This window comes from Vulpes vulpes, chromosome 8, assembly GCF_048418805.1.
Source record: "Vulpes vulpes isolate BD-2025 chromosome 8, VulVul3, whole genome shotgun sequence".
NCBI classification, from domain to species: Eukaryota; Metazoa; Chordata; class Mammalia; order Carnivora; family Canidae; genus Vulpes; species Vulpes vulpes.
This window is the reverse complement of record NC_132787.1, coordinates 102,456,508-102,472,637: the sequence shown is the minus strand read 5'-3', so window position 1 is coordinate 102,472,637 and position 16,130 is coordinate 102,456,508. Positions and strand designations below refer to the sequence as shown.

The window sequence follows — 16,130 nt, the reverse complement described above, 5'->3', positions numbered from 1 at the left end:
GCCAACAACCACTGAGTCAGCTGGGAAGCAGATCCTGCTCCAGTTGAACCTTGGGATGGCTATGGTCCTTGAGTGCAGCTTTGTAAGAGGCCCTGGAGCAGAGGCCCCAGTTAAGCCAGCTCCCCAACAGCAGAACTGATAAAAAAATAATTAAGCATTGTTGTAAGTTGCTAATTTGGAAGTAATTTGTTTAGCAATAGATAACTAATGAAGTGTCCACATATTTTGATGTAATCAACAGTAATAAAAAGAAAACATGAGAAAAAACTATTACCATGATAGATTTTGGTTTTGTTATGACAGGCTAATCATTACACATGGGTTCAGTGCTTGTGGACATGTATATAATAGCAGCAGGGCATAGTGGGAAGAATTGATTTTTTTTTTTTTTAGAGTGAGTGGGGCGGGGGGAGGCTTTGTGCAGATTTAAGTTCTGCTGGTAATGGTCTATTTGAATTTTGACACATTTCCAAATTGGTTCATACAAATATTCTTTCTCTCCCTGCTCTAAGGATCAGTGGGAGGAAGAGGGTGACAATAGCTCTTGAGTCATAGACTTATAAAGTGTCAGAGTTTGAGGAAATATTGGTTGGATAACCTGAGGTCAAAGGACTCCTCGAAATCACTGCAAAATGTTGTGTCCATGATGCATACATTTTGTGAAAAGAAAGTCGCAGACATAAACCAAAAACACCTTCATAAATAAACACCTAATATAATGTTAGTGGTAATTTGTCATCTGGCCATCTCACATGTAGCTGTTCCCCTCCTTGTGATGAGAGTTACCACTTACTTCTCTGACCCTGAAGAAAGGAACAGCCTTTTCACCAGGGGAATCCCTCTGAAATCACAGTGCTCCTAGGATAAAGTAGAATGACCCAGAGCCCGGAAAAGAGCTTAAAAAATGAGCTTTCATAGGAAATGGCATTTAGAATATGAGATCTGATCCAGCAGAGTACAATTATCTCTCTGAACGGTGACCAATAAAATTTGATTTCATTGCAGTAATATTTCCACTTGCTGTCTATTTTAGGGGTTGCCATTAATCATTTGTTCAGATAATAACAACACTCCCAGAAAAGTGAAGATTCAAATATGTAAGGATGGCCTCCTGAAAATTAGCCACAGAAACAACTCTTACAAAATGTCTGCATCATGAATGTGTGCGTCATCCTTGCCCAGAGGCCACGGTAATCTACCCTGTATCATTCCAATCTTAGTGTACGTTCTGTTAAAGTGAGCACTACAAAATATCTACATCAGGGAGAATGAATTCTGTTCTTTAATGACTAGATTAAAAGAAAGTAACTTTGTATTTAGCAAAGTGTTCACTGGAATACAAGTATAGTTTGACCAGTTCAGATTTTTTTTTTTTAAAAAAAAGTAAAGTGATACATGTGAAAAAGTGAATTAAGATACTAGACTTTGTGTGGCAACTATGCAAATGTTTGAATTTAATATAATTCAGACGATGAGAAGACATCATAACCAAGAAGTGTAGGAACTAAAAATTCAGATGTATGGTTGGACACTGGATTAAAAATGTTATGATAAATAAGAACCAAATACCCTTAATCTCAATAAAAGTAAATTATAGACAGTCCAATAAAGTAAAATGAGGAAATCTGATATTTAGTGCTGACATAATTCTCTGTTTGTTATGGCACTGGATGACATGATATCACAGAAAATATATTGCTTATCTCGAAATTCAGTTTCCAGTGCTCAAAATGACATGGAGGCTTTATCCTTCAATAGACAACATCCTAAGGAACAGAGTGTAAAAATAAATAACAGTGCAAGAGGCTGTAGGGTAGTCATGGGTGAAACCCATATTCAAATTGAATCATATTCAAGTTTAATACAATCAGAAATTCAGATATAAAAGAAATCAATGTGATAATTTCCCATTTTCTTATCATTCTGCTATGCACAAATTACATGTGTGAGAATATGAAACAACTTTTAATGTTTCTAAGTTTCAAATCTCTGTCCTGTGTGTGCTTACAACAACTAAAATTTCAAACTGATGTAATAGAATGCATTACATTGAAGTACAACATAGATGCCATAACCGGTAAAGCTATTTTATACTGCTATGTTATATTCCATAATAGTGAATACCTCTTAGTAAATCGCCAAAGAAAATGGTCCCCAATACACACAGTTTCATTTCAGGAAATACAATGCATATAAAAAGTTTACAAAATGAATTTGTATTTATATGAAAAAATTATTTGTGTCCTAGGCTCAGATAATTACCAATAGATATTTCACCTACATTAATAAACACCTGTCTAGAAGAAACATTTCATAGTTGACTTCTGCCCTCTAAATAAAATCCATAAGTTCTTTTCTAATCATTGTGATGAGAGGCAGGAAAAATTAAAAAAAAAAAAAAAAAAAGGATCCTCTTCGACGGAACAGTATCCCCCTGTAGAGCCAACCATTGCTCTGCAAGTTCTCACTGAATAGGTAAATAATACTCAAATCTACAGCCCCAGATCTGATCATTTTCTGAATTTCTGATCCATAAATCTTACTGATGACTAGATACATCTATTTACATATCTGACTGGTGCCTCAAGTTGATTATACCCCAAACAGGGTATTTTTTAACCTTATTTTGGTGTGTTTTAAGTAATTCTTAGGTTTCCAGCTTCAAAAAGGCTGTCACCTTCCATCCAGTTTCTCAAACCAGCTGTCAAGGACTTTCCTTGGTTTTAATCCTCTTCCTTGCTCTTCACATTCTATCAGACCTGATTAGCCTCATTCTATTATACTTTAGCCTAAATCTCTCTCAAGCCCTCTTACCTCTCCATCCACCTGTCCATTATCAAAGTTCAAGCTATTATTTTAATCGTGATAACTTTAAAAGCCTCCAAATTTCTCTCCTTTCTCCTGGTTTTGCTCCATCTGTCCCCATACTGATCCATTTTTTTTTTCTCTTGCTTCTGGATGGATACTTTTTCTAACAAAAATCTCCCGTCTAACTATATTCCTATTGGTTAGCAAGCCATGCAGTGGTATTTAAATGCCTCTCAGATAAAGGAGGAATGCGACCTTCCTATATGCATTTGTATAATTTCTCTTCCTTATACAGTCGGCCTTTGAACAACATGAATTTGAATCGTTCAGGTCCATTCCATGAGGGTTTCCTTCGCTAAATACAGGACAGTGCTATGTGCTATAAATGCACTTTCTTTTCCCTATGTTTTTCTTTAATAATATTTTTTCTCTAGCTTACTTTACAATATATAACATACAAAATATGTACCAACTGACTATTTATGTTATAGGTAAGGCTTCCTGTCAACAGTAGGCTATTAGTAGTTACGTTTCTGGGGACTCATAAGTTATATGTTGATTTTCGACCTCATGAATGGTTGATACCCCTAATGCCCATTTGTTCAAAGGTCAATGTATTCCCTGTTTCAATCAATCTGGTCTTTTTAAAATTCCTCAATTATGGCACAGCATGGTTGTTTGCTTCCCTCAAAAGCAGATCCTGAGACAAAAACTCACATGCATGTATTTTAATTGGGAGTTGATCTCAGGATACACCAGTATGGTAATGGAGAGCAGAGATGGAGAAGTGGGGACTGGATTATTAAGCAGAGTGCCACTGTTGTTTATCAAAGCTAAATCTGGCTGTGGGACTCTGGCATCAAGTGTAGAATATGAGCATTGTAGTTAACCCTTCTCAGGGGCAAGCGATTCAGAATATTCATATACCAGATCCTGAGAGGGAGGGGTATCAGCTTCTTGGCACTTCCAGCCTTTTGCACAGTGGCAGACTAGATTCAGGCAACCAAAGACAGCCTCAGGGAAAGAGCTACAGATGTAGATGCTTGAAGAAGCATAGGACACTGACATCATAAAGACTAAGGATATATTGGGGGATTCTCACTATCTGCTACACAGGATTTTTTGTGCCTCTGGGTCTCCTTCCCTATTCCTTTTGCTTGGATAGTGTCTTGCCCATGACCCTGATGCTCAGCTAGCCTTTATTTGTTACTTTAGACATAAATATCCTTAATACTTTCTCTGGTCTCCCAAATCTGTGATACTTACTCCTCTATGTACACCCCAACTCTACAATTTTAGAATTCATTATGTTAACAGTTAGTAAAGAGAAAAAAAAACAGTAAAGAGAAAAAAACAACAACAGTTAGTAAAGAGATACAAACATATTTCCATTAGCTTATGGGAAATGGAGAGATTAATTTATGCTCAGAAGTATCTAGGGTTTTGGTTTTTTTTTTTTTTTTTGACTCAGTTCTGGAAGTAGTAACATTGTCTAGAACCTAATCTTATTATACACTCGTAAGGAAGGCTGAGAAATGAGGTTGATTACCTGGATAACCAAGAAAGAAGAGGAAATTGTCACCAACTATCAGTTTCATCTTCCCACGTAGGGACCAAGTTTAGCCCCTACATAAGGAAGATAACCTAAAGTCACATCCAGTCACTGCACCCAGCTCAAAATCCAGACCTTCTGGGCATTATAGCCATTCTGTCCACCAGATATGGAGTTAGCTCCTCATATTCTAGAGACCTATAATCTATAAAAAAGCCAAAGCAAAAAAAAAAAAAAAAAAAAAAAGCCAAAGCATCTACTATCCACTTTCAATACATATGCAAAATAAAACAGCAGAGAAAAGGCAGGATGAACATATTATAGATTCTTATTGGAAAACATAAGGATAAGAGAGACCTTGATTCTCAGTGATTGTGATTCTTGGTAAACAGAGGTCTCTCTGTCTCTGTCCGGGCAGTACAGGAAATTCCTTTTTTTAAAACCAGAAGTCCAGCAGAACTGCAGGCTCTCCGCGGAGAGTTCCCTTGTCTGTCATCTTCCTTGGTTGAAGCTAAAGTGAGTACTGGGGAGAAGGCTCTCCTTACAGACTGATCCTATTTTATAGCTTCTTTCCAGCATATGCAAGTTTGAAGGCCAGGGCTTATTGCAAGCTTGCAGCCAAAGGCTTTTCAGTCTCCACCTTTGAATTCTTTGAAAATTTATTTCTCTCATAAACTCTGCAAGACTTCTGATCAATTTTCTTCTAAGCAGTTCCATGTCCCTACAGCCACAGTCAAGGCCTTTCTTGGGACATAATTCTCTCTCTCTTTCTTTTAATTTAATGTATTTTATTTTATTTTATTTTTTTTACTTATCTTTTTTCTTTCTTTTTAAACCTCTTCCGATTCTTTTTCTCAACTGAATGGTGATTACCTTGATGCTATGTGAAATAATACGTGGGAAGGTCAAACTATTCAGGAAAGGCTGCTTCAGACTTGAGCGATTTACTTCAACTAAGAATATTTACCTAGCTTTAGTCACTAAAAATCTCCTTCAATCTTATCTGTTACTACTTCAGATCTGACAGTGGCTTGCTTTCCAAACATTGTAGAATCTTGTATCTCAATTGTCATGGACACCTCTTTGGAAAGCAGTCTATTCTTCTTTGGAAAGCAGTTAAGAATAGACTCTCTTTTTTTGTAAGACTGTGCTAAGTCAAATCAATACAATTTGATACACAATTATTCTGACTTTTTCCAATCGCTTTCTTTCGAGGTAAGGAATCAAGTAGGTTGCCTTCTAACATTAGAGGCAATCAAACATTTTGTCACAACAAAACAAACCTCTTTCTCTTCTGGTCTAATTTCTCTCTTTACTTGCCACCCAAAAACCAACCACTAAGCTGATGCCAATGTATCGATTTCTATAACAGTTGGTGGTAGCATATGCTTTTGAAACAAATAAACCCCCACACTTCAGTAGCTTAACATTATAGGTTTTCATTTTTTAGTCACATAAAATCCAATAATGTACTCAGTGGTGGTTTTCCAATAGTAAGTCAGAGACCTATCTGGGGATCTTTACTTTGTTTTTCCACTGTCTCCTAGGATAATAAGTGCTATGTGCCAGTGGACAAAGGAGGGACACTGGGGCACAATATATAGGAAGCTTTTATAATGCAGGCCTTGATGTGGTGTATGTCAAGTTCACCTGCATTTTCTTCTAGAATTGAGTCACTCATGGTCATATGTAACCATAAGGAAGGCTGGGAAATATTATCTAGCAATAGGTTCAGGGGTAAGAGGAAATCTGTTTGTGAATACCCAGTCAAACTCTACTATATTTATCAAAACTAACTAACTAACTAACTAACTAACTAACTAACTAACTAACTACTTCATCTAACAAAGCAGAGAAAAATAGAACTTTACAGGAAATCCATTAGTCACCTCTCTTTCTCGTTCTCCCCCTCTGCTCCCCTGGGACTTCTTCTTAGAACCTGATGAGCTGAATTAAGCAGGGGGCTTTAGGGTCTGGCCTGGGAAGTCTAGAGAAGTAGGACCAAGTGTGCTTTAAGGCTGGTTTCAAGAACAGAGAAGAAATTGAAACCATGTTGATCATCCTATCAAGGCTTAATTAAAACTGGCTGGGAGGAGATATAAAAAGCAATTTTAAAAGTCAGAGAGATTCTTAAGGATATTAAAGATCAAAATACAAGGGTTTAGAATGAGAGAGCCAAGTGGGGAAGGGTGTCTGAGGTGTTGCCATGAAGTCAAAGCCATTTTCCTAAGGATCCTCTAGTTTCTGTGGGAGAAGGAAGAAGCCATTCAGAACTCCAAGCTGATCAGGAGAAAGCCAAGTGTAAGTGACAGACTTTTGAGTTCCTCTTTGTAAATATGTAATAGAGTTTCAACATCTAAGGGGGAAAATGTTCCTGCGGCCTAACATTGCCTTTGCTGTCACATTTTTCCTGGCTTTGCAGAGGTTAAAGGATTATGACATAGCAGCTTCCAAGCATGGAAAAAAGAAGTAATCAAATTGGCACACATCCCAGGGAAACTGTGAGGTCTTACTGAGCAGGAGTGCCAGTGGAAAGAAGCATTTTGAAATGCAAACTTCAGGGGAAAAAAATCCAGATAGTCTCTGTGACCAGGAGCTATCTTTAGGAAGCTGCTTTAGCCACAAAGTTTCCACCCAACTCACAAAGGTTGCTCTGCTCTCTCCTTCAAGTCAGATAGAAAATAGGGCCTATTCCCTCACACTGTATCTTCATCCTAAGTTTGCCAGCCATCCAGACAAGATTTAAGAAACTCAGGAGGAGCAGAGTTACTTCCTGGGCATAAGCCATGGAGCAGCATAGATGGGAAAGAGGGCCACCACGATAGGAATTGGAGGATCTGAGCTGGACTCCAGGCCCACCGGTGTTTGCCCAGTGGCCATCGCTTGATCTTGCTGAGCTTCAGCTGTTCCATCTCTAAGATGTTCACAGGGAATTCCTCAAGAGCAGGGATCGTATTGCCCTGTATGTGTCCTCAGACACCGAACCAGTACTCAATAAATAATTTTTGAAATAATAAACAAATAACTATCCAGATCACAGATTTGTTAATGTTCAAATTACAATAAAATTATCAATACAACTTTTTTAAGAAGTCATCATATGTATATTTTGACTATGAATCAGTACCTGGTGGCACTTGTTCCTTAGAGAGGCAGATTCCATGGTAAATACCTATTTCCTCAGTTGTGCATTCTCATCCGGATCTTCTCTGTCCACAGCATGCTTTGAATTAAAACAATTACCTCTGGCTCTACGGCAGGTCCTAGGGCCAGGCACTCCAAGAAGGGTCACCTCATACAGGATTTGGAACTTCTACCTGGAGGGTAAGCCACTCGCAGAGCATGACAAATCCTTTTCTGCCTGACAAGTTCTTCTGTCCTTTTTGGTGGGCTACACAGCTTTGGGACTGACACTCAAGGGTGAAGGAAGAAGAATTCTGATAGGATTCTCTTGCCCCTACAATCAAGAATGCATCAGACTCCCAATCACATTGCTCTTGCAAACTATATAATTGAAACATAGGCTCAAAGGATGCCTGGGTGGCTCAGTAATTGAGTGTCTGTCTTCAGGTGAGGTCATGATCCTGGGGTCCTGGGATGGAGTCCCACATCAGGCTCCCTGCAGGCACCCTGTTCTCCTTCTGCCTATGTCTCTGCCTCTCTTTGTGTGTCTCTCACAAATAAATAAATAAAATCTTTTTAAAAAAATAGGCTCAATTCTCAATAATTGGTGATATCAGGATGTTCTCATGAATAGAAGTATAAATTAAGTAGTAAGCAAATGCTTATAATGATCAAGACAGGATACACATGCTATGCTTAGAAGAGGGGGCTGAGAAGCCTGGAGTTGTCAGAAAATGCTTCCTAGATGCAGAGAGTCTTGATGTGGATCTTGAAGGATTCTTTGTATTGGGAAATAATGAGACTTGAAAACAATTCTGGAGGAGGGCCTTGGGCAAGGAAAAAAACGAAACATAAGTTAATGTATGATACATGCAGGATGTGCTCAGTGACTAGCGGGCAGTTATGTAAGGAGAAGGTTGACGATAAGAAAAGGCAAGTCAAATGGGATCAGAACGTGGTGCTGCTTTTTCGTGGGTGATAGGAAGCCAATGATTGATGACTTTTAAGCAGAGGAATGACATGATCAGATTAATGATTTAGAAAAAAAAATTATTCTGGTAACTGTGTTAGGAAAATGATGACATGGGAAAAGAGTGGAAATAGGAAATGAATACAGTTGTGGTGTGTTACCCACCTAAGCTCTGGAATGCATTCCTGGACCAAAACATCCTTGGGGTCAAACTGGTCAGGTCAAGGAACATGGTCAAAACATCCTGCTCATATTATACAACAGCTGCTTGGGAATCCAAATGATGAGTCAGTCATTACTGGAAGGAGTCTCAAGGGTGATGTTTAGGAAAATTGTTTGCACACAGTCTGTTTAAGGAGAATGAGAAGGGCATAATACTTGGAACAATGATGACTATGAAGTAGTCTAAAAAGTGATTATCAGGGTCTGGGTGAAAGTTCTTCTAACTCCTGAGTGAACTGCCTGGGTCCAATGATCATCTGGCAGCCAATCTGGGCTCTGGTGGACACAGAGATAAGGTGACGTCGAGAATATATGTGCTTCCCAGAACCCTTCAGCGGGTATACAAACCCAGCCTATGCCAGTCCCTTCCTTTTCAACTTCTCGTGCAAGGTTTTGGTTCCAGGTATCGTTTGAATGAATAAACTGGGTCAAGTGAAGTGTAGATTGCTACAGTCTGTGAGAGAAAAGCCAATCCCAGTGCCAAGATCAGAAGAAAATTCTCCTGGGGAGTGAGCCAATGTCACCGTCTTTGCTTGGAGAAATGTGGCCAATAATTATATTCGAACTGTGAAATAGAACGTTTTCCCCTCCTCCAGCTGGCAGAGGGATTTGGACCACATCTGTTAAATATTTATCAGTAGCGGATACTAGTTTATCTTAGTTTTACTTTCATGCCCTGATCATCAGGATTTTTATCTCATTAAGCTAGAAAATTGCTGGTGGGACCGGGTTTCTCTTACGGAGACCAGTGTGAGCTGTAGACAAGGGTTAAAGACAGCAAGTGACCTCTGGGCAGATGGAATGGTGCATATAGTGAGGAGATTAGCCCTTAATTGCTATGTCAACATTTTAATTCTTTTCCTAGGCAACTGGGGTCTGAATTAGACACTTGGAGCCTTAGTTCACTCCCGAAATTTTGAGGTGACTTAAATATAAAACTTTTCTTGGAATAATTTATGCTTCATGATGTAGGGTTATGGTATTTATAACTCTTTAGAGTCGTTACTTTTGATGAGAGAAATTTGGTAGTGAGTCAAGCTCAATGAGTTCAGAATCATGCCTGCATTTTCTGATTTTTTTTTTCCTTCAAATTTTAAATATAGCCAGTATGGCTCTAAACTAGGTTATTTGAAACCACCATATTTATCTAACTGGTTACTCTTCAAAATCTCCACCTACTTGATTTCTGGCAAGAACATAACATGCAAAAGGAACAACAATATTTTTCCAATCTGCCTGTCTACATGATTCAGCTCATTAACTTTCCTTTCTGCCAACTTTTTTCCCCAACTGGAAGAATTTTCTAACATGGATATGTTGAGACATGATGGCAAGGGAAAGACCACTGTACAGAAGGTAGAAGAGCTAAAAATGTATTGCAGATCTGTTACATTCAACCATTTATCCCTCCTGAGCCCTATGGATTCCCCTCTACGAAACTGGGACAATCACATCTGCCCTGGAGACTCCAGCAGGCTATTAGAAAGCAAAAGTAATAATGATAACTATGATGATGATACCAATAACTACAATAACATTTGATGAGCACTTTCTCCATTATAGGCGCTGTGATATAAATTGCAAACATTCATCATTTAAAGCTCATAAGGACCCTATGAGGTAGCCAAGTTTCCCAGATAAAGTAGTGCCAACTTCAGAACTTTGATGCATTTGACAACTTTAACATGTTGGAAGTTTTTATAAACTACAAGCACAGAGCACAGCACTATAGTTATATAATTATAAACACAGATATGCTTACATTTATATATACTTGATGCTCAATATCTGTTTCATATCAATGCAAATCATCAATCATGTGTTTATACAACCCAGGTCCCTGATAGAATGAGGGAAACCACACACCCAGAAAGGGCTTGGGGCCCAGGTAGGTCACAGTCAAGTTTGGGTTCCCTCTAAGCAAAGTGCACCACTTTGTTCAAAAACCTTTAAAAGTCACAAATTGATGATGTTTGTGTGAATAACCACGAGGGCATACAGAGGAGGTTAATTGTGAGACCTCCAGACAAGTCTACTTCATCTGTAAAATCACCAGTAATGATTCTTATTCAGCTGGATTGTTATGAAGATTGGCCGTTCAGAGAAAATGAATAGTAGTGTGTGGCAAGGGTGGCTGCTTCTGTTCCACAAATGTGGAGACAGCTTTGGGGACAGACATCACCCAGGATCCCAGAATAAGTGTCGGGACTAGGATCTGTTGCAGAGCTCCTGAATCAGGTCCACTTCTCACACCTGCGGTGTGCTGCCTCCTGTAGGCTTTTGATTCTGTCAACCCCACTACACCAATCACTTCTCTGTCCTGCAACATTTGTCTTCAATCCCCATTATCCCCTCGCATGACTTACAACAAATGGCCCCCTACTCAAGACACCAATATGGCTTCGTCTCTATGTTCTTTTCCTCAGTGTAATTATGGCCGAGCTCCACTCGTAGGCTGGCATCACATCATCCATGTCACCACCATACTTGTGTCCTTCTGTTCCCTGGACGTCAATTTCCCATACCCTCATCCCACCCGCTGGCTCCCCAGATGACATCTCCGGGTATCAATACCCTTTTCCTTCTTCAGAACTGACTCAAAATGCTCTTTCCTCCATCAATATCTCCTTGAGCTCAGCCACCAGATTTAATCTCCCCATCCTTTGAATTTTACTAGAATTTGCCTCTACTTCTTTCATGTTTATCATTATGTCTTCCATTTGTCTATTTGCTTTAACTAACATGTTACTAGTATATTAGATGACAAGCTCCTTGAGAGGAAAGACTATTTCCTTGTCTGTCTGTTGGCCACCTCTGTGTCCTCTGCTTCACCTCCACCTCTGGAATTCCTACAGTGTCTATCACATGCTATCTTTTTTTTTTTTTCCCCAGATTTTGATATCTCTAGTAGGCTCCTAAGGTGATGAAAGACTCTTTTTTTCCTTCTATGGGTCTTTTTTTTTTTTCAACTTTATTGAGGTATAATTGACACATAAAACTTACATAAAATTTAAATTTCTATTTTACGTAAACTTATATAAAATATATTTATCTAAATATATTTAAATAAAATATATTTAAAGTGTACATCTTGATGACTTGTTACGTATATACTCTGTGGAAAGATTCCTACCATTGAGCTAACATATCCTTTGTTTCTCATTTCTCATTTGCTTTTTGTTTTTTTATTATGAGAACATAATTTCTACTCTCTCAGGAAATTTCAGTTACCCAATATAGTACTATCAAGTATAGTCACCATGTCTACATTAGATCTTCAGACCTTATTCGCCTTTATAACCACACGTTTGCATCTTTCCACTGGTCTCTCCCTATGGCTCCCCTCAACTTCCCAGGCCCTGACAACCACCATTGTGTTCCCTGTTTCTAGGAGTTTGACTTTGACTTTGTTTTTGTTTTTGTTTTATTTTTGAGTCCACATCTAAGTGATGCCATACAGTATTTGTCTTTCTCTGTCTGGCTTATTTCACTTAGCATAATACTCTCCAGTTTCATCCATATTGTCAAAAATGGCAGGATTTCCTTTTTTCTTTTACAATGTTATTACAATATTATTGACTACATTCCCTATGCTGTACTTTTCATTTCCGTGATTTATTTATTTTATAACTAGAAGTTTTTGCTTCTTAATCCCCTTCACCTACTTCACTCCCTCATCCCCCCACTCCCCTCTCTCTGGGAATCAGTAGTTTGTTCTGTGTGTTTATGAGTCTGTCTGCCTTTTCTGTTTTTGTTTGCTCAGGGATTTCCTTCTTTTTCTAAGGCTAAATAATAAGCATTGTATATGACATATGAATATTACATATTCATCATATACATATAAATATATAAATATATTGATTCTGAAAGTTTTTGGTGGAGGGACACCTGGGTGGCTCAGTCAGTTAGGTGTCCGACTCTTGGTCTCAGCTCAGGTCTTAATTTCAGGGTTGTGAGTTCAAGCCCCATATTATGCTCCACACTGGGCATGGAGCCTACTTATAAAGAAAAAAGTTTTTAGTGGAGTCTTTAGAGTTTTATATATATAATATCACATCATCAGCAAATAAAGATAATTTTACTTCTTCCTTTTCTATTTGGATGGCTGTTGTCTATTTTTCTTGCATAATTGCTCTCGCTAGGAATTCTATGCCTATGATAAATAAAAGTGATGAGGGTGGGTGGGCATGCTTGTCTTATTCCTGATCTTAGAGAAAAAGCTTTTAACTTTTTACTGTTAAGTATGATGTTAGCTATGAGCTTGTGATATAGAATCTTATTAATACTTTTTCTCAGTGAGCATATATTGAGCTAAAAATAGAATTGGTCAATCGGAGAAGGACAATCATATGGTTTCGCTCATATGCGGAGTATAAAAAATAGTGAAAGGGATTATAGGGGAAAGGAGAGAAAATGAGTGGGAAAAATCAGAGAGGGTGACAAAACATGAGAGACTTGTAAGTCTGGGAAACGAACAAGAGGTAGTGGAAGGTGGGTGGGGGGATGGGGTGACTGGGTGACGGGCACTGAGAGGGGCACTTGATGGGATGAGCACTGGGTGTTATACTATATGTTGGTAAATCGAACTTCAATAAAAAAGTAAAAAGGGAATTGGGAGTTATAGTTCTGGAGATTATGATATAATTGGTGCACAACATACAAGTGGCACAGAGGATAAAGAGACCATTCATCTGAGGGAGAAAGAACTTCTGAAGACGTCTCCCAGAGTGAGTGGCATCTCAGTTGACTTCTGAGGTAAGAACACGAGTGTACAGAGGACAAGTAATGAGAAGACATCTCACGAAGAGCAGTTAAGTTCAATCTATCAGGCATTTATTTTGTCCTTATTATGTGGCTGGTGCAGAACTCTTTGCTGAACTTGAAATGGTTCATGAGACCAAGCTGATCACAAAGGTATCAAAACGAACCGCAACAATGGGTGGTTTGATGAAGACAAGAGGATTGGAAAGCTTTTTAAATACTTTGACCACTGTTTCTCACATGTAAAATATGAATCAAGATAATGACAAAAATACCTAATTTTCACAGTGTTTTAAAGACGGTCGGGAATATAAAAAAGCAGGAAAGAGATCTTCAAAATTATGCCAGTTCTTATGAGCCAGCAGAGAAGGGCTCTCATTATCACAGGACTCATAATTTCCTGTGATTGCATATATCTTTAAGAACACTCTTAAAACCTGAAGGAAAAAGTCATTGTCTGCGTAAGACATGTGGCAGGTTCTGAGGGAAGTCAGAAGGAAAATGAAATTATGAATCTAGTATAAGAAACTGAAAGATGGATGACCTGATATATTCAGAGGCTATCTTTAGCAAAGATAGGAATCTCATTTAGGTAGTAATTAATTATAGGTGTCTCAACATTTTCATTTGTTATGATTAACTTGGCTTGGGTGATCAATCTTGGTTGTCAGCTCCAGTAGATAGGTGGAATTTCCAGCCTGAGATGGAAATTATTTCAATATTAATCAATCCTTAGCAGTTCTCAGATGACAGTTTTCCCCTGTTACCTTTGAAGCTTGATTAGTAACCTAGACATTTTATGTACTTTCCCCAGTAGCAAAAGGAAAATCATGAATTATTTCAAAAAAGTTTAACCAGGTGCCGAGACTAAAGCACAGCCTTCCTTCTTTGGTTTTGAGAGAGAGAGAGAGACAGACAGAGAGAAAGAAAGAAAGAAAGAAGAAAAAGAAGAAAAAGAAAAAAAGAAAGAAAGCTGATGCAATAATCCTTGGCTTCTTCCCTGTGCTAGCACTCCTCTCCTTGGCTCACACTCTTCCAGAAATTTTGGCTTCCTTGGTCTTCTGCTCTTCGCGGATATATCAGGCATGCCCCTCTATTGGATAGTTTGCACTTGTTATTCCTTTTGCTTGGAATGCCCTGTGCACACACCCTTTTATCTGTGAGGTCTTTCCTTGCCAAGCTATTTAGAACAGGATGCCCCACCCCCTTTCAAGTACTTCCTGTCCTCCTTCCCTCCTTTGTTTTTTTCTCCAGAGCACTGACCACTGACATTATCTGACATTTCTCCAAAGCACTGACCACTATCTGACATTCTACATCATTTTCCTCCTTTATTGTTGATTGTCTATCTCCTTTCACCAGCACATAAGTTGGTGAAGGTGGAGGGTTCTGTCTCTGTTCCCTGATGCATCCCCAGAACTAGAGCAGGTCGTGCCACTTAGAAGGCATTGACATGTAGCCTGTGAATAAATGAATGAATTTTCATATTTAAGAGCTTTACCATGCTATTAAAAATATTTCACTGGTGTGAAAATTAAGCATCTGCACGACAGTGCTGATATGCAGCTTATCTATAACTTGCTAAGGTTACAAATAAACACGTGAAGGTAATTTCTAAGAGCTAATTATTTAAGTTTCAGAAGTTTCACTTTTACTTTATCTAAAATTTAGGTTCGAATTTAAAGTTAAAAATATCTCTACCCCCACCCCCACCCCCCCAAATTTGGAATTTCTGGGTCAAAATCATTACCTTTTATGTCAAAATAAAAAGATAATAGAGCCAGTTTAGTCATCAGTCAATTGGTACATTTTTTGGTGCACCTACAAAGGCTTTTTTTGTTTTGTTTTGTTTTGTTTTGTTTTGCCTATGCTGGGACCTGGAGTATAGGATAAATCTAAGCTGCTTGCCCTCTAATTGCTTTGGAACAGTACTGAGCACTAAGGAAATGCTATTGGGATTAGGAAGCCTGGCCTTTAATATAGTTGGTATGAGTCAGGTAGCCTCTCCTCTGTGAGCCTCAGTATCTCTCCCTATTAAACAGAGGTTGGAGATACGGATAGGCAGAGAAGCCCCCACATTCCTTCCCAACAGCAAAATGCTAGATTTTAAATCAAGAGCTAGAACAGAGCCAAGCACATAGCTGGCTTTGGATAAATGCTGCTTGGCTAGCAAACCTGAAACTCTTGTTTGGTCCCAGTGAGAAATAGCTCCTGCAGCTGGCGAGAGGGATCCTCTTTCTGCTGAAGTTGAGCAGGTATGGTGTAATGAGGATAGATAAGATCAAGGTGATTTGTGGGACTAGCTTGGATGGAAGATCTAGAGAGGCTGCACTACCCCATCAGGTGCCTGAACACAAACACCCTATTCCTGGGAGTCGCCTTTAGGTGGCATTGCAGTGTGGCTCTGCCGCCACCTGGTGATTGTTATCGGAATTTCCCTGCCACTGGAAGGAGACTCGTAATAGACTCCTAGAAAACACCCCTGAAAGGCTCAGCTGATGAGTCCCTGAAATTGGAAGGATTCATTCATAGCATTAAATATGTCGTTCAGAGAACTGGAGGCAAAAAGAGAGACTATTCAGTTAGAATAAAGAGAAAGAAATGAAGGACCAGAGTATTTATGTTTTTACTTATTTGTTTTAATTTATGTTTTAAACTAACATTCACGTAACAGCCAAGACTAACCCCAGCCAA

The 16,130-nt window shown here is 38.7% G+C and overlaps 1 non-coding gene across 1 annotated transcript; it reads right to left on the bottom strand.

Moving 5' to 3' along the window:
• Positions 1-1,137: 1,137 nt before the first annotated feature.
• LOC112927797 (U6 spliceosomal RNA) lies at positions 1,138-1,244 on the bottom strand. The gene has a single exon (XR_003236635.1). It is a non-coding gene; the product is annotated as a U6 spliceosomal RNA (small nuclear RNA).
• Positions 1,245-16,130: the final 14,886 nt, after the last annotated feature.